General features: G+C 48.0%; 1 long non-coding RNA gene across 1 annotated transcript in view; it reads right to left on the minus strand.

Moving 5' to 3' along the window:
• Positions 1-1708: 1708 nt before the first annotated feature.
• LOC138361850 (uncharacterized) overlaps positions 1709-19569 on the minus strand; it is a 42997-nt gene continuing 25136 nt past the window's right edge. Inside the window, exons 3-4 of the long non-coding RNA XR_011227224.1 lie at positions 4585-5203; positions 1709-2318 (exon numbers count right to left, since the gene is read on the minus strand). This is a non-coding gene — a long non-coding RNA (uncharacterized lncRNA). The remainder of the gene's footprint in view (positions 2319-4584; positions 5204-19569) is intronic.

The raw sequence follows: 19569 nt of genomic DNA on the forward strand, positions 1-19569 counted from the left end.
CCTTGCCATGAACTATATTCGATCCTATCTTAGTGAAAGACACCAATATGTAGCCATCAATGATATAACCTCTCCCACTCTACCATTAACTTAGGGGTGCCACAGGGCAGCATCCTAGAACCCCTCCTATTTCTTATATACATCAATGATCCCTAATGTCACTAACATTCTTAAACCTATATTTGCTGACGATACTACCCTCATCTACTCAGCTCCCAACCCACACATGCTAAATGTTGTAAATAACGAATTAAAAAACAATTCCACTTTTGGATGTCAACCCAACAAACTCACACTAAACATAGAAAAGACCTTCTACATCTTATTTGGTAGTAAATCAACAAATGCAATTCAGCTTCAGATAAGACAATGTTAACATCAGCAATAAAAATGGAAAGTTTCTTGGCCTATATATACATAGACGAGATAGAGAGAACTTCAGCACCCACATACAACACATAATCAAGTCACAAAAATGGTTGGTATACTTTCTAAAATCAGATATTATGTTTACTAACTCTGCTCTCCTCTTATTATACTATGCATTAATCTATCCCTATCTTACATACGGTATCTTTGAATAAGGTTTAACCACTGCAAGCTACCATCATGATGGGGATGATAGAACCCAACATCACCCAGCAAAAATCTATCAGAACAATAACAAACTGTTTTTAGATAACACTCAGCCCCCCCCCCCATCTGTTTAAATCCCTAAACATGCTATACAAACTCTACACATTCTCTTGTGCCATTTACAAAAACCTGTTCTTAAATGCAAATGCTGATCTGAAACTCTTCCTTGACAGAGGAAACAGAACCCATAATCACCATACCAGAAATAAATATCTCTGATATCCCCAGTCAAACTAAATCTGTAAATACTCTATGTAAATAAAGGGACCTAGTCTCTGGAATCCACTCCCTAACCATTGAAAAGCTGTCCAACCTATGCCTTATTAAAAAATGTAACCAAAAAGTACCTAATTTCATCCTCATAGTTTCCTACCTAGTGCCTTAAGCTCGCACTGTGTCTTGTGCTATCCACTCCCCCAATATATGTGCCTAAGCCATTCAACTATTTCATTGTAATCATTGGCTATCATCCTATATCATGGTTGTTATATTGAACACGCATTTTATTACATTATACCTAGAAATAATCCTCAAATTATGCTACAATGTACCTGTTGATAATAAAATTTTACTATAATGTACCTACTAATCTTCATCAAATTTTCCTACACTACCCGTTAACATTTCTCAATCTTGCTAGAAATTACCTACTTAAAATTATCTTTTAGATTAAGGACCTACCCGAAACACTGTGTTAGTGGCTTGACAAGAATGTAAAAACATCAATACTATGTACTCTCATAAATCCAATGTACCTGTGTGTATTATATTATACTATATATTAAATATATATATATATATATATATATATATATATATATATATATATATATATATATATATATAAGAAAACAATTTGAAAAGAAATATTTTTTAAACTCTGCCCTGCCTGTTAGGCAAATCGAGCCTTGCATCCTAAACCAAGTAGTGCATTCTGGAGATTATATATACTGTATACATATATACAATCTCACTGATTTTATAAAATGTCAGTTCAGCAGTTCATGCTAAATGACATCTTTCATTAAGAAAATTTAATTAACTTGTTTTGAGTCCACTAAGTACACACACAAAAATGCAATAATTTATTCAGGCGTTCTGTACAGTTTTAGGTGATTACATATTTCAGTATAATGTGACAGTTGTAAAATAGTGTCTAACGATGAAACGAACATCCACAAGAGAAGTGTTGAAAGTTCTTGACGTAGTTCTGGTTGTATTTCTCCCCCACAAGCCCTTATCAGTTCTCCGTCCAGTGCTCAAGATCAACTGGACTGACGAAATGATAAGGAAACGTGATAAGGATACCCGCTGAAACTTTTCCTCCTTCCTTGTCGACGGCTCATCTTCCTTCCCACTCCACGTCAGCCTCCTCCATCTTCTGGTCCTCCTCTCTCTTCTCCGCCTTCCTCAGCTCCTCCTCTCTCTCTCCTCCAATTGACTGTCAAACTTCCCTTCCAGGAAGTCCCGGTCAGACTCTTCTTTGTTGGTCCACTCAGAAACTTTGGCAGCAGCTGAGGATTATTAGTAGTCTCTCTCCTTCACAAAACCTGATGAGGTTGGCTCCAGCTTCTCCTACCATTCCTCTCGGCCACAACACCAGAGGAGAGACTCACGAGAGGGAGGGCCGAGGAAACACGAGAATGAACCAATAAGGGCAGTAGGATCCGCAGCAAAGCTACCTGGCATAAAGAGAATGAAATCTTTAGTAACATTATTAACACGTAGCTTATATTTCACAACATAAACAACTTATTAATAAGATGAGACCGCTTCATATGAATAAATTAAGACAATACCTTGCTAATTACACGTTAAATACTGCCAATAAACTTGAACGCTAAACGAACCTTGCTGAAACCATCTAAAATGTATTCAGAAATTCTCAGCTTCGGTTTTAATTAAGTTACCCCTCACATCCCCCACGTTCTCTCTCCCTTACTATATGCAGGGCTGACCATTTTCTATAATCCATCCCTCCCCCCCCTCCCCCCCAGCCCATTACCTAAAAGAACGTTTCTTTCAAATCCCTCGCTAATGCTGTTAAGACTAGAAAGGCTTATTTAGCTGTAGATATGAGGGATAATAATCCAAGCAGGAAGTCCTAACTAATAAGAGTAACGGTATTAATTTTGCCGGAACGAAATCCAGTTAGGAAACAATAATTTGCAAGACCGCGAAGAGGAGGTAGAGGGTTGGGGGGTAGGGTGGGGGAGGCGTTCATTAAGGTTGGATAATCCCACGGCTTTAACGTCTTTATTTCGACCATATCTCGAGTTTCACATTCTCGTACCACTAAGTATAACCCGGCCCGGGCTGAACTTCAGTCTTAAACTCGCGTTATGTAGTGGAATGGCCGACTGGTGGAGTTTTGTGGTGGTGGGGGGGGGTGTGTAGAGGCGGGGTGGAGAGTGGAGCTACTGGTGGTGGTGTGAGTGAGTCCTGCTGTTCACAGTTCTGTGTAAGAATAATTCGTGGGATTCTTAGTGTCTTTATACGTGGGATTCTAAAGTGACTATACGTGGGATTCTTAAGTGATTATACGTGGGAGTTCGTACAGTGGCTTATACGTGGGATTCTAAAACAATGACTTACTTATTAGTGGGCTTCTTACAGTGATTAAGACATACAGTGCCATTGTGACTGCAGCAATGGTGCAATACCACATTAACTGTATTGAGAAAGGCATCCAGTACAACAATGACTGTGAATGTCAGTTTGTTAACTGTGATGGGCAGCTGTGGTGGTGGTGGGGGGGAGGGGAGGGACTACAAGAAAACCATTGTTCAATCCTGAATTCCAGTGACCAGAGGCGCGGGTGAACTTACACTCTTGTTCCAACAGCTACATAATTCCCAACTACCTAACAAGAACAGCAGTAACTACTTCAAGCCTCAATTACGCTCCCTCTCTGTCTTCCGATTCCTTGGAGCAGTTGATGGAGGTTACTCCATCTCTTTGGGATCTCTCACTCCCAGTGCAATAATTTCAGATAACTTTCTAAACATTATGTACCCCAAAGGCTGTTCAAAACACTAATTGTGTTCAAAATGGTTTCTGGTAAACAACTATTACATCTACCACCCTCCCCCCTCCTGTTCCCTTCCCACATCTACCACCCCCTGTTCCCTTCCCACATCTACCACCCCCTGTTCCCTTCCCACCACCTCATCTACCACCCTCTGTTCCCTTCCCACCACCACATCTACCACCCCGTGTTCCCTTCCCACCACCACATCTACCACCCCCTCCCCGTTCCCTTCCCACCACCACATCTACCACCCTAGCTCACTGTCACCCCACCAGGTAGCTAGCTCCTCCCCACCACCATCAGACCACATGGTCACTCTCCCACCCAGCACGCGCCTCCCCGCCCTCCTTCCCCTTATCACCCCTTTATCTACATTATCCACCCCCTTTTATCCATCAAGCCTTCACCACCGTCCTCCTCACCGCTCTATTTACCCAAGTTATCGACTGATCGTAAGCTTAGTTTTGCCCCCCTGGACGAGCTTAATGTTTATCGGGGGGGGAGATCAATAAGCAGGGGGTGGTCAACACACTCGTATGGTGGAAAGGGGGACGGGAAAGGGTGTGTGTGTGGGGGGGGGGGGGTGTTGCAGTGACAAAGTTGGGATGCTGGGGAGAGGTCGATGCCAAAGGAAGGAATTAGGAGAGAGTAGAGGCAATGAGTTTTTGTTGCAAAGGAGCGATGTCGCATAGGAGAGAGAGAGAGAGAGGGGGGGAGAGAGAGAGAGGGGGGGGGGAGGGAGAGAGAGGGGGGGAGAGAGAGGGGGGGAGGGAGGGAGGGAGAGGGGGTAGGAGAGATGGTAGGGAGAGGAGAATGAGCTAGGTGACTAGAGGAGAATAAAGGAGACGGGGGAGAACTGGGAAAGAGAGTGAAGGGTTGCTAGAGTACAACAACAAGTGTTGGAGAAGAGTACTTACTCTCACATTCTAGCCTGCACCACCACCACCTCACTGCTCTGCCACTCACGGGCTTCCTCACGTCGCTCACAGGTTGGCAGTGTACTCCCATGACCTGTAACTTGCTCAGGAGAAGCACTGAATGTTTGTTCACTTTTCAAGACCTCTTAAGAAATGTAAATGTTGTAATCACTGCAACGATGATCACGTCTAGGAAAACTATGCAACACGCATTTACTCTTAAAATGCTTCATTATGGAGGTACAAATGCTCAATACAAATAGACTATATGTCTACTACCTCTTAGAAAACACTATAATTACAACAATTTATTGTAAACTATCAATTCTGCGGCTGTTGCTGTCATTGAATTAATGATTGCTAGAAATAATGTCAATAACAATTATCATTACATATTCGTACTTCGTGTAAATGCCTGGTGACGGTGAGGGGAAGCAAGCCATGTGACGGTGAGGGAAAGAAAGCCAGGTGACGGTGAAAGGGAAGAAAGCCAGGTGACAGGGGAAGAAAGCCAGGTGACAGGGGAAGAAAGCCAGGTGACAGGGGAAGAAAGCCAGGTGACGGGAAGCAAGCCAGGGGTCACATCCAGTCCAGCTCTGCTCCAACAGGCCAGCGCCATCTGTGGACAGAAAACATCAACGTCAGAATAAAGATACAATGTTGTACATAATCAACAAATGATAATATTTTATTTAAAGGCAACAAATATTCCCAATAATATACCAAACATTGTATTCCATCGTTAATTGAATCAGAAATAATAAGATGGGCTTTGTGCAACCACCTGATGGCGGAATCTATAGACGGATGAGTATCAATAGACGGTTGAATATCAATAGACGGGGTAAATATTAAACAAGATCGCATCATTGTTTGTTTACATAAATATGCTAGCACGGGTCTTGAACCTCTGGCTGCCCTCTTGAAGTTGTGGGTTGAGGTGGCTTCCACAACGTCCCTTTTTCAATGTATTCCACTTGTACACTAAGGCCTTGTATGAGTCGTGTACTGGTGTACCAATGAGGGTGTTCTCAGTTCGATGGGTTGTGTTACCGCTGGCCAGTATGAATCTCATTCTGATTTCAACTGTAACTCGGTATTGGGTTACGTAACTTGCCGTCTCTGACCTTTCTCCTCAAGGATGACATTTCATTTTTCTCTTGAAACCTCTTAACGGCTATTTCCACATGTACGATAATGAGGAATAGCAGTAGGAAGAAGAGGATGATGATGATTCAGGATAATAAGGGAGATTAGTATGACGATTAGAAACATCAGGATGCTTATATATATATTCATATATATATACGTTTTGTAAACTACCACAGTCAGGTGAACCAGAGGAGAGCGGGCAGTACAGAGACAGCCTGAACCCCGCTAATATGCAAAACGGGGGGGGGGGGGTTGAGTTAATAATCAGTCCGTTTGGTCATTTAAAAAAAAGAGCCTATTTAATGTTTTGATCATTTATAGAGCTGTCATAAAAAGGTTTAGGTAAGTCCTGCCTACCAACACGTAAACATACCAGGCATGACTAGAACGTTCATAATGACAACTAGAACGTTCATGTGAACATAAACATCCAAAATAAACGAAAATGACAGAACCAAACGTTTCAAAAGAGGATTATGACCTTCCCCCCCCCCCCTTCCAGTAAAAAAAAGCATGGGGAAAAGGTTGTAAACAAGAGCTGTAAACGTTAGTGAGGTATAAACAAAGATGTAAACAAACGTTTCGAGCGCCAAGCCGTGGGCGGAAACCTTTGAGAGTCAATCAGGATGAGAGTTGATGGTGCGCTAACTAGGATGGATCACCAATGGCGACCGTCCCTGACCCCTGATTAACTCAAACAAGGCAGTTCGTCCTTGTTTGGCTGTACGTCGGGGCATTCGGTAGCGATTCTTTTAGCGAAGCGACCGACCCCAACATTGTTGTAGGTGGTGGGGGGGAGGGGGGGGGGGGCAGCAGCGATGGGGAGCAGGGGGTGCTCCCTGTGTGGTGTGTGGTGGAGGGGGGGGAGCAGTTGTGTGGTGGGGGAGGGGGGAGCAGTTGTGGTGACGAGTTGGTGTGAGTGTTGAAAGGAAATGTGTGTGCGCGCGCGCGCGTGTGTGTGTGAAAGTGTGTGTGAGAGTGTGTGTGAGAGAGAGAGAGAGAGAGAGAGAGAGAGAGAGAGAGAGAGAGAGAGAGAGAGAGAGAGAGAGTGTGAGAGTGTGTGTGTGAGAGAGAGAGAGAGAGAGAGAGAGAGAGAGAGAGAGAGAGAGAGAGAGAGAGAGAGAGAGAGAGAGAGAGAGAGAGAGAGAGAGAGTGTGTTTGGGGGCGTAGGGTGAGTGTGTGTGTATGTGCTTGTGGGCGGTGCCGTCCATGTATGTGCACTTGCTTAATTGTTCTTGCGTGGGGGTTGAGATTCGGCTCTTTAGTTCCACCTCTCAACCTTCAATCCAATCCTAAGCCTATTTGGGTTTATCGTATTTTCTAAGTGCATTACATTTACTCACTAGTTTTACATTTGAAAATCTTATTTATATTATCTCATTTGCCCATTTGGGTACTTCGTTTCCACTTATCTCAATCTTTGTCTGCTACATCATTTTCCCCAATAATTTTGTACGTCGTAATCATGCCTGCCTCAGCTTCTTCCCTCTTCCAGAGGCATTAGGTTTACATTCTGTAGTCTTGTTGTGTAATTAATACATGATTCCTTGCGCACATTTCTAAAGGCAGTTCTTATGTTGACCAGCCTAGCATACGCCGCTGATGATATCCTTTTGATGTGGGCTTCAGGAGGCAGATTTGGCGAGATATCAACCCCCAAGATCTTTCTCTTTGCTCCATTCGTGATGGATTTAATCTTCTATTTGACTCTTATTGTCCAGTTTCAAGTTTCATTATCTAACACTTGCTCGAGTTAAACTCTAGTAGCCATTGGTTAGACTATTCTTTCGTCAAGTTGTTCAGGTCATCTTGTAGTTGCTTGCCATCATCCTTCAACTGAATCACTCATAATTTTGGCATTATCAGCAAACAATGAGAGAAATAAGTTTATTCTTTCAGAAAGATTATTTACATATAGATCAGGGGGACAAGATAGGAACAAGTACTGAGCCCTTGTGGGACTGGTGACGTCTCACCCCCTATGTTAGCTCTGTTGTCTGTTTAAGATTAAGCTTCTAGGAACAAAAAGTTCCAAGCAGCACGGGCTATGGTGAGCCCGTATTGGACTTGCCTGGCACAGGAGCAGGGCTGTAACTCTGTTGCTTAAATACTCTACCTTATACCCCCCCCCCCCTAGAGCACTCGCCTAGTTGTGCTTGCGGGGGTTGAGCTTTGGCTCTTTAGTCCCGCCTCTCAACTGATGTACAGATTCCTGAGCCTACTTGACTATCATACTGTATCTACATTGGAAACTGTATATGGAGTCAGCCTCCATACACAGTTTCAAATGTAAATGTGTGTGTGTGTGTGTGTGTGTGTGTGTGTGTGTGTGTGTGTGTGTGTGTGTGTGTGTGTGTGTGTGTGTGTGTGTGTGTGTGTGTGTGTGAGATAAAGCACCTAAATTACTGGGATCATCTCAAAGCCCTCCAAATGTACTCACTAGAAAGGAGACGAGAGAGAGATCAAATAATATACACGTGGAAGATACTGGAGGGCCAGGTCCCTAATCTACATAGTAAAATAACAACGTACTGGAGTGAAAATGCGTATATGGAAGAAAATGCAGAATAGAACCAGTGAAGAGCAGAGGTGCCATAGGCACAATCAGAGAACACTGTATAAACATCAGAGGTCCGCGGTTGTTCAACGTCCTCCCAGAGAGCATCAAAAATATTGCCGGAACAACCGTGGACATCTTCATGAGGAAACTAGATTGTTTCCTCCAAGAAGTGCCGGACTAACCGGGCTGTGATGGGTATGTGGGCCTGCGGGCCGCTCCAAGCAACAGCCTAGTGGGACCAAACTCTCCAAAGTCAAGCCTTTCCTCGGGCCGGGCTTGGGGAGTAGAACTCCCAGAACCCCATCAACCAGGTGTGTGTGTGTGTGTGTGTTGTGGGGATGGGAATGAGAGAGGGAGCGGGGGGGGGGGGGGTTAGGACTCTACCAGACTAGCTGGTCCCAGTAATCCTGTGCGACCATTAACATAGAAATTAGCCTCCCAGGATAGCCCCTCCCCCCCCCCTCATGTCTCGATACGCCTTCATCCGCTTCTGGCTAAATTACTCCACTGGCTACCGAGGCTACTGAAGGCTCCGTGTTGCTGGAGCACAGTCGGGTCACATCCGAAAGATCCCGGGTTCAATTCCCGAGGTAGGACAGAAGCATTTGGGGGGTGGGGGGGGTTATCTTGAGATGATTTCGGGGCTTTTAGTGTCCCCGCGGCCCGGTCCTCGACCAGGCCTCCACCCCCAGGAAGCAGCCCGTGACAATTGACTAACACCCAGGTACCTATTTTACTGCTAGGTAACAGGGGCATAGGGTGAAAGAAACTCTGCCCATTGTTTCTCGCCGGCGCCTGGGATAGAACCCAAAACCACAGGATCACAAGTCCAGTGTGCTGTCCGCTCGGCCGACCGGCTCCAGACGGGGGGGGGGGGAGGGGGAGGCCAACTTTTCTTTTCATCTGATACCTCACAGTTTACCTGCGAGTAAATAGACACCTGGGAGTAAGATCTAGGCAACAGTTGCGAATGGCGTCCCGTTCCTTGATGCTTCTAACATTAATTTCTCAGCCTCGTCGCCACTGTGGGGACTTTGGCCTTGCCGATCAGAGCAACAACCATCAGAAGTCCCCCAAAGGGGCGGCGAGGATGAGAAATTGACGTTAAGAGGTGTTAAGCTTGGCGTGCGTGCGCGCGCTCACAGCATCATACCCCCAGCATATGCTAGGCTGACAAGGTAAATATTAAACAAACACACGCGTGAGAACTAGAGACATGGATGCATTTAAAACACATGTACGGCACGTGTGTGTGTGTGTGTGTGTGTGTGTGTGTGTGTGTGTGTGTGTGTGTGTGTGTGTGTGTGTGTGTGTGTGTGTGTGTGTGTATGTGTGTGTGTGTCTAGTGCTAGAGTATGCAGCACCAGCATGGAACCACTGCCATACAAATCACAAAATCATGATTGAGAAAGTAGAAAGAAATGTTGCAGGGATTAAGAACAAACACCGAGCGAAGAAGCGGGAGGGGTGGGGGCCAAGAGATGAAGCTCAACCATGGAAACAGCAGCTAGGTAAACACACACACACACACACACACACACAGTAGGCATGGTAGAAGGGAAGGTAATATTCAGGGGGGGGAAAGCGCCAAGCCATTACGACTATATAACACTGTGGAGGGGTCAGGATAAGGATTTGGGATGGGACGGAGGGAAGGGGGGGTTTAGCGAGGTTAGTCATTTATTATTCACCCCATACCCGCGCCGTGTAGGAGAGGGGTTGGAGGAACACAATGGGCTCAGGAACTGAACCCAAAATTCACTTCACCAATCAATAATTTTGTCGAGCCAGTTACAAAAATGATATTTTTTTCTTTTATACAAATACATGTATGAATATATTTGTTGATATCACAAGTGATTCAAGAAGTGGCCTCCAGCAGTCTCTATACAGGCAGTTTACAGCTGCGGCGAGTCTGCGGGCCTTCCTGAGTGACGCAGTGACGATAAGAGGAGTGACGTGTGTGGATGTCACTCGCCCTCAGTGACGGATGTCACTACCTCAGACCTATTGGTCCCTCCACCACCCACGAGGCAGGCAGGGGGGCCAGGCGCTGACAACTCGACCCCAGGAGTCACAAATAGGTGAGTACACATTCACAAACAGGACAGCTGGGCCAGCCTCCTCGTCCCCCCCCCCCTACCCCCCTCATTCATTCCAGAGCCTGCATATTGGCGGAGATTAATGTTGGCGCTGGGTTCTCCCTCCACCGCTAAATCAACTCCCTCCTCCAGCGCGGGAAATTGAAAAGTTTTGTTCAACTCTTCCCTCACATCTCAACAGTCTTCCCTGCGAGGCATTATGTATGACAACGTCGCCTGGCGTTGGTACGTCGGGCGAACACCCGGTGTGTGTTGGTGTCAAGCGGTGATTGACTCTTGTACTGCCCCCCCCCCCCACCCCACTCCTCCCTCCCCCCATTACTTCACACCCACTGTGCTTCCCCTTTCCTATGATGTAGAGGAGGGGGGGGGGAATAGGGTGATGGGTAGACTAGGGAGGGAGGGGCTTGAACACAATACACTCAGGATGAGGGGGGAAGAGCGGGTTCCCATACTCATCAGCTTGAGACTCACCCCCACTACCCACAACTCCATCTGAGTGAGAATAGTTGGGTGCATATGATCAGACAATCCAGGAGCTCCACGAACTCCTGAACATACAGCCACTAAACATCAGACTGCAGCACCAAGCCATCAGGGTGTGGAACACCTTCCAAATGTTAGAGGACCCAATGTTTGAAAGATTACTCCAAGATGAGACGCCCCGCTCCCACAGCTGGTGGCCCAAGATGAGACGCCCCGCTCCCACAGCTGGTGGCCCAAGATGAGACGCCCCGCTCCCACAGCTGGTGGCCCAAGATGAGACGCCCCGCTCCCACAGCTGGTGGCCCAAGATGAGACGCCCCGCTCCCACAGCTGGTGGCCCAAGATGAGACGCCCCACTCCCACAGCTGGTGGCCCAAGATGAGACGCCCCGCTCCCACAGCTGGTGGCCCAAGATGAGACGCCCCGCTCCCACAGCTGGTGGCCCAAGAGCCTCGATTCACTAGATGAAAACCCCGTCCCACAGTACATAATTCCCAGATGATATACTGACCAGACATCCTTCCCCCAATAATTGGAAAAATTGAGTATGTATGTGTGTATGTGTATAGTTGTGTGTATGCATAGGTATACGGGTATATATGTATAGGTGTGTGTATGAATAACAATAAATAATAATAGAGCCTTAAACAGAACAACATGTACTCACCTAGTTGTGTCTGCAGGATCGAGCATTGACTCTTGGATCCCGCCACCGATGTACTCACCTAATTGTACTCACCTAATTGTGCTTGCGGGGGTTGAGCTTTGGCTCTTTGGTCCCGCCTCTCAACTGTCAATCAACTGGTGTACAGATTCCTGAGCCTACTGGGCTCTATCATACCTACATTTGAAACTGTGTATGGAGTCAGCCTCCACCACATCACTTCCTAGTGCATTCCATTTATTAACTACTCTGACACTGAAAAAATTCTTTCTAACGTCTCTGTGGCTCATCTGGGTACTAAGTTTCCACCTGTGTCCCCTTGTTCGTGTCATGTATGGAAGCATCGGTGTGTATATATGAATGCTACACAGTATTCGTCTATAGACATCCACATATGGTGAAACACATGTGAAGAACCTCTCACACACTCACAGCTCCCTGACAAGAGGGAGCCAGCTTAGCTTAGCTGCCAACACCCACACATGGAGTCAGCAAGGCGGACAGCCCGCCTGCTTTCATACCTCTCACTGTATTTCCCACTTCTATACTTCCCTTCACCTATGCCTCTCCTTCCTCTTTACTTCCCCTCCCCCCCCCCCAAAAAAAAGGCAGTGCCAGTGGGCCTTTTAGGGAGGCGGAAGAGGACCAGGTTTACTTGACAACGTCTCTTGCCTTAACCCACACGACGGAGGGAAGGTACACAGTTTACCTATAGGTAATTGATGGGTAGCGTATGCACCCCACGGGGGAGCAGAGAAGGGAAGAGGGAGAATATTGCAATTTTAATCAGATTTTCACTCATCCTCTGCCTCATTCCCCCCTTCTTGAGATCTTGAGATGATTTCGGGGCTTTAGTGTCCCCGCGGCCCGGTCCTCGACCAGGCCTCCACCCCCAGGAAGCAGCCCGTGACAGCTGACTTAACTCCCAGGTACCTATTTACTGCTAGGTAACAGGGGCATTCAGGGTGAAAGAAACTTTGCCCATTTGTTTCTGCCTCGTGCGGGAATCGAACCCGCGCCACAGAATTACGAGTCCTGCGCGCTATCCACCAGGCTACGAGGCCCCAAAACCCTTCCCCCCCCCCCACCCCCTGTCCCTCTCTCTCCACACATCAGAAAAACAGAATCTAGATTTATAAACACACACACACGGGGGTCTGGTTGCCGAGTGGACAGCGCACGGGACTCGTAATCCTGTGGCCCGGGTTCGATTCCCGGACTAGGCGGAGAAAGATGGGCAAATAGTTTCTTTCAAATCTGATGCACCTGTCACCTAGCAGTAAATAGGTACCTGGGAGTTAGACATCTGTTACAGAGCTGCTTCCTGAGTGTGTGTGTGCGTATGTGTGATTACAAAAAAAAAAGTTAGTAGTTAGTAACAGTTGATTGATTGACAGTTGAGAGGCGGGCCGAAAGAACAGAGTTTAACCCCCACAAGCAGAATTAGGTGAATACAAATAGGTGAACACACACACACACACACACACACACACACACACACACACACACACACACACACACACACACACACACACACACACACACACACACACAGTTCCTACATTCTTGTACAGCCACCAGCGCGCGCAGCATTTCGGGCAGGTCCTTAATCCTATTTTTCCTCCTGGAATACGACCCGCCAAATCGTTTAACAACCAGGTACACATTCACTGCTGGGCGAACAGAGGCTACCGCTAAGAATTAGCACCCAGTCAATCCTCCCCGGGCCAGGATACGAACCCAGGCCACGAAGCCATGGCCAAGAGCCGGGCGAGTGTTTTACCACTGTGCCACGGGGGACTACCTTAAGATCAGCCTCCCTGATCGATTCAATCAACCAGGCTGTTAGACGTCGCTACACGCAGTCTAACGTAGTCCCCCCCCCCTCCTCCGAGTGTTCAGGACCGCCATTAAATCCGCTCCTAGACGTGGACAAGATTAGTGCCAGACCCCAGGAGCTGAAGCAAGCAGCGTGCCTCGTACCAGAACTGTAAAGAAAGACTGAAGGCTCGCTGAACCTCATGGCACTTTTAAGATACACGGAATCGAGGAGACATGACAACGACTTACAAGATTCTCAGGGGAATAGAGGAGACATGACAACGACTCGGGGGGAAATCAATAATGTTGATAAAGATGAAACATTCAGTAGAGGGCAGAGTAGAACAAGGGACCATGGATGGAAACTTGAGGCGCAGGCGAGTCTCACTCACACACCCGCACACACACACACACGCACGCACACGCACACACACACACACACACACCACACGCACGCACGCACGCACACACCCACACCACACGCACGCACGCACGCACACACCCACACCACACACACCCACACACACACACACACACACACACACACGTACGTGCTCGTTCGAACAAGGCTCGTTCCTGAACTGAGAGGACTGAGCTATAAAATAAACTGATTGAACTGGACCTCTTGACAGGAGTAGTGTAGACATGATAACGACGTGCAAGATTCTATGGGGCATTGATAGGAAGGATCAAAGAGAAGCGGAAGCAACGCTCAACGCCAGAAGCAGCAGATCGTGAGGACATAGAAACCACAGACACGAACTGGTGAGGATTAAGGGAGGGCAGCTGTGAGGATTAAGGGAGGGCAGCTGTGAGGATTAAGGGAGGGCAGCTGTGAGGATTATGGGAGGGCAGCTGTGAGGATTAAGGGAGGGCAGCTGTGAGGATTAAGGGAGGGCAGCTGTGAGGATTAAGGGAGGGCAGCTGTGAGGATTTAGGAGGGCAGCTGTGAGGATTTAGGAGGGCAGCTGTGAGGATTTAGGAGGGCAGCTGTGAGGATTTAGGAGGGCAGCTGTGAGGATTAAGGGAGGGCAGCTGTGAGGATTAAGGGAGGGCAGCTGTGAGGATTAAGGGAGGGCAGCTGTGAGGATTTAGGGAGGGCAGCTGTGAGGATTAAGGGAGGGCAGCTGTGAGGATTTAGGGAGCGCAGCTGTGAGGATTTAGGAGAACAGCTGTGAGGATTTAGGAGAACAGCTGTGAGGATTTAGGAGAACAGCTGTGAGGATTTAGGAGAACAGCTGTGAGGATTTAGGAGAACAGCTGTGAGGATTTAGGAGAACAGCTGTGAGGATTTAGGAGAACAGCTGTGAGGATTTAGGAGAACAGCTGTGAGGATTTAGGAGAACAGCTGTGAGGATTTGGGAGAACAGCTGTGAGGATTTAGGAGAACAGCTGTGAGGATTTAGGAGAACAGCTGTGAGGATTTAGGAGGGCAGCTGTGAGGATTTAGGAGGGCAGCTGTGAGGATTTAGGAGGGCAGCTGTGAGGATTTAGGAGGGCAGCTGTGAGGATTTAGGAGGGCAGCTGTGAGGATTTAGGAGGGCAGCTGTGAGGATTTAGGAGGGCAGCTGTGAGGATTTAGGAGGGCAGCTGTGAGGATTTAGGAGGGCAGCTGTGAGGATTTAGGAGGGCAGCTGTGAGGATTTAGGAGGGCAGCTGTGAGGATTTAGGAGAACAGCTGTGAGGATTTAGGAGAACAGCTGTGAGGATTTAGGAGAACAGCTGTGAGGATTTAGGAGGGCAGCTGTGAGGATTTAGGAGGGCAGCTGTGAGGATTTAGGAGGGCAGCTGTGAGGATTTAGGAGGGCAGCTGTGAGGATTTAGGAGGGCAGCTGTGAGGATTTAGGAGGGCAGCTGTGAGGATTTAGGAGGGCAGCTGTGAGGATTTAGGAGGGCAGCTGTGAGGATTTAGGAGGGCAGCTGTGAGGATTTAGGAGGGCAGCTGTGAGGATTTAGGAGGGCAGCTGTGAGGATTTAGGAGGGCAGCTGTGAGGATTTAGGAGGGCAGCTGTGAGGATTTAGGAGGGCAGCTGTGAGGATTTAGGAGAACAGCTGTGAGGATTTAGGAGAACAGCTGTGAGGATTTAGGAGAACAGCTGTGAGGATTTAGGAGAACAGCTGTGAGGATTTAGGAGAACAGCTGTGAGGATTTAGGAGAACAGCTGTGAGGATTTAGGAGGGCAGCTGTGAGGATTTAGGAGGGCAGCTGTGAGGATTTAGGAGGGCAGCTGTGAGGATTTAGGAGGGCAGCTGTGAGGATTTAGGAGGGCAGCTGTGAGGATTTAGGAGGGCAGCTGTGAGGATTTAGGAGGGCAGCTGTGAGGATTTAGGAGGGCAGCTGTGAGGATTTAGGAGGGCAGCAGGTAGTAGAAGCACAACTAGATGCTTAATCTTCCATCAATCAATCAATCAATCAATCAACAGGTGTAAGCTCTAATAAGACCTTAAGTTTAGAGGGCACCAAAAAGCTTCCCCCCCCCTATTTATTCACAGGAAGAGGGAGGAGGAGAAGGCGGAGGGACTATTACCCACGAAGGCCAGGCTTCATCAACCACCTACGAAACCGGTACATCTTTCCTCAATCATGGCATCTTTATTTACAATCACGAAAGAGTTTTAAAGAGCTTCGCAACTTCACAAAGCAATGTTATTGTTGTTGTAAACAACCCTCCTAGGCGTCAGAGAGCCCATACACTGTTTATTCATAAATATCAACAAAGACGCCACCCACTGAAGATGTAAGGGTTTCGTCATTGGTGTCCTACATTAAGAATGTGTCCCAGACCTCGAGAACACGACTGAGAAACACCGACTCTGCTAACCGCATTACGACAATCGTCTCTGAGTACCCTGGCAACGTCAAACCTGTTTGGCACTGTACTCCTTGGAGCCCACGTGGGCGGGGGGAGGGAGGAACGGTTTGTATCTAGACCTAGAAAATACTGGAATATCTGGTTCTAGACGTGTGTCTATCTTGAAATCTTTCTTTGGAGGCATTATGACACATAAGACTGTGAAAATGGATCAAATGAACTGTTGGGATGCACAAAGACAACGGTAGATAACAGTCGAAGGCAGCACTTGGTAGAAGTAGTAGTAGAAGATATCAGTAAGAGGAAGTAGAAGACATTAGTAGGAGTTTCAACAAGATAGGTATAGGAGGCAATGGTATAGAGCAGCAGCAGGAGGCGGTGGAAGGGAGACGCCGGCAGTAGAATACACAAGTTGGTGGTCAGTAGAAGGCAGCGAGAGGCAACGGGAGGGAGCGGAAGGCAGCGGAAGGCAGCTGAAGGCAGCGGAAGGCAGCTGAAGGCAGCGGAAGGCAGCTGAAGGCAGCGGGAGGGCGTGAAAAGGCGGGAGGAGGTGTGTGGGCTGTCTGGCGGGGCCGTAACAGACCAAATAAACATCTCAAGTTGGGTTGCACGAAGCTTAACTCAAAATGAAGCCTGGCCAATTTCTGGAAGTCATTTAGTTGTCGGGGGGCTTCGCCAAAGGAGGGGGGGGGGGAGAGGAAGGAGAGTAGGAGGGTAGAAGGGGAAGAGAAATGAGAGAAGGGAAGGGAAATGTGAAGGAAGGAAGGAAGAGGAGAGAGGGGAGGGGTGTAAGGAAGGCCCATAATAGGGGGTGGAAAAGGACCCTAGGGGTGAGGGGGGAAGGATAAAGGAAGGTAGGGAGCCATGGGTAAGTTAGAAAGTATATATATACAAGGGAAGGGTGGCGCCACAGCTTTACCTGTGCCTAGTTTCAAGAGGCCTTCCCTCCATGTTTCTCTCTCCACCAGAGAGAGAGAGAGAGAGAGAGAGAGAGAGAGAGAGAGAGAGAGAGAGAGAGAGAGAGAGAGAGAGAGAGAGAGAGAGAGAGTGTGTGTGAGTGAGAGAGAGTGAGAGAGAGAGAGAGTGTGTGAGTGAGAGAGAGTGAGAGAGAGTGTGTGAGTGAGAGAGAGTGAGAGAGAGTGTGTGAGTGAGAGAGAGTGAGAGAGAGTGTGTGAGAGAGAGAGAGAGAGAGAGAGAGAGAGAGAGAGAGAGAGAGAGAGAGAGAGAGAGAGAGAGAGAGAGAGAGAGAGAGAGAGAGAGAGAGAGAGAGAGAGAGAGAGAGAGAGAGAGAGAGTGAGTGTGAGTGTGAGTGTGGTGTGTGTGTGTGTGTGTGTGTGTGTGTGTGTGTGTGTGTGTGTGTGTGTGTGTGTGTGTGTGTGTGTGTGTGTATGTGTACGAGTACGTAACGTAATTTATCCAAATTCGCACCTTCGGTGGTGGAGGCCAAAGGTCCATTTTCACTTGCGTCTCAAACGGACCTCAGAGGGGCAAGGTGGAGCGGCGGGGAAAATGAGCCTTCGGGCAGGGGACCACAAGCATCAGAATGGCCCCTCCCTGCCTGGACTCGCCCCCTTAACCTTATTTATGGGCTTCATTCGGCTCCAAGTTACTGGTTACAGGAACAACCTGGGGGGGGGGGGGGGATGAGTCTATCCCGGGGATCAACGTCTGCGAGGCCCGGTCTCTGACAAGCACCCTCCCCCCTCTCCCTCTAGGTGGTGGGGGCAGAGGAAAATGGTCAGTAAAGGGTGAAGGGGGGGGGAGGATAAAACAGGTTAATGGTAAGGTGGTAAAGGGTGGATTAGGGAATCCACTAACCAGGTGGATTAGGTGACCCTAACCATATTGACATTAGTCTTGTGGCAATCAGCTCACGAAACTGACGCACTGGCCCGTTTTCTGTTTTGGGTCCTCTGGCTTACTCGGTTAAGTTAGGAGAGGGAACTTTCAATTAATGGTTTTTTTTTCCATGACGTTTTGATAACCTTAGGAGAACTTCCTGCCCTCCTGTAACCTACCAGCGGATCCTTAACTTGCTGTTTGGGAAAAGACAATTCAACAAATTGAATTGGAAAATCAATTTTCATTTTGAATGACGTCGATATTCGGCCGTAGCGCATACGAGTGAAAAGCGACGTAATTTGTAAGATGACGGGTTATTCCCCCCCGTGCATATGTTTGACTTCTCCCTCCCTGTATGTGATTGACTTCCTCCCTCCCTGCACGTGTTTGACTTTCTCGCTATGTGTGTTTGACCTCCCTCGTGACTTCCTCCCTCCCTGCATAAGTGTGTTTCCATGTATGTATGGCTATTTACCATCTCCGTCCATGGTTATCTTGAGATGGTTATCTTGAGATGATTTCAGGGCTTTTAGTGTCCCCGCGGCCCGGTCCTCGACCAGGCCTCCACCCCCAGGAAGCAGCCCGTGACAGCTGACTAACACCCAGGTACCTATTTACTGCTAGGTAACAGGGGCATAGGGTGAAAGAAACTCTGCCCAATGTTTCTCGCCGGCGCCTGGGATCGAACCCAGGACCACAGGATCACAAGTCCAGCGTGCTGTCCGCTCGGCCGACCGGCTCCTGGTATACAAATAAAGGTCACTGGTTTGTAGTCTAATGCCTCGTGCCTGTTTCTCCTCTTTTTTTGTATATATTGGAAGTACATTGTCTTTTCTGAGGCAATTCTCGGTTGACCAGCATGTTCTCTCTCTCTTTCAGGAAGAAGTGTGTAGGTCAAGCAAGTGCTTTATCTCGCCTTGGTTTCCTTAAAGCACTCCAAGGAGGAGGGGGGGGGGGCCTATACTTGATTTGAACTCGTTCCTTCAACTCTGAAACTTCTCTAACGTGAAGACCTATGGAATTTCCGGTTGAGATACGGATGGAGCTGCGAGATGAATGAGCAGCATCCACGACGAGGGGATGATGGTCGGCGTGGTGGGGGGAGGGGGGGAGGGGGTTGGTTGGGGGGATAGCTGAGTGAGGGGAAGGTGGTGGTGGTGGTGGTGGTTCAGGTCTGGACGAGGAGGGGTGGTTGGGCAAGCAACCACACCCCCCCCTACACCGCCCAATACATGATGCTCAGCGCTCTCTCATACCCCAAAAGCCTGCCCTATAATAGGCATAGCCAATCGACGAGCTAAACACATGATGTAATAACTCACCACTAACCGGTCGCCAGCCTCACGACGCTAAAGGGTTTACTGGCAGACGGCCATCTGGCCACACTGGGTACACAACCTGGGCACGGGAGGGAGGGGGGAGGGGGGAGTAACGCACAAATGCAAGTCTTGCATTGTTAACAATGGATTGCATGCAATATTTAGTAAGGGGCAGCTACCCCCTTACCCAAGCAGGCTGTCACTTGGCCTGACACGTGTGTGTGTG

The sequence above is a fragment of the Procambarus clarkii genome, unplaced genomic scaffold (assembly GCF_040958095.1).
Source record: "Procambarus clarkii isolate CNS0578487 unplaced genomic scaffold, FALCON_Pclarkii_2.0 HiC_scaffold_904, whole genome shotgun sequence".
Lineage (NCBI taxonomy): Eukaryota > Metazoa > Arthropoda > Malacostraca > Decapoda > Cambaridae > Procambarus > Procambarus clarkii.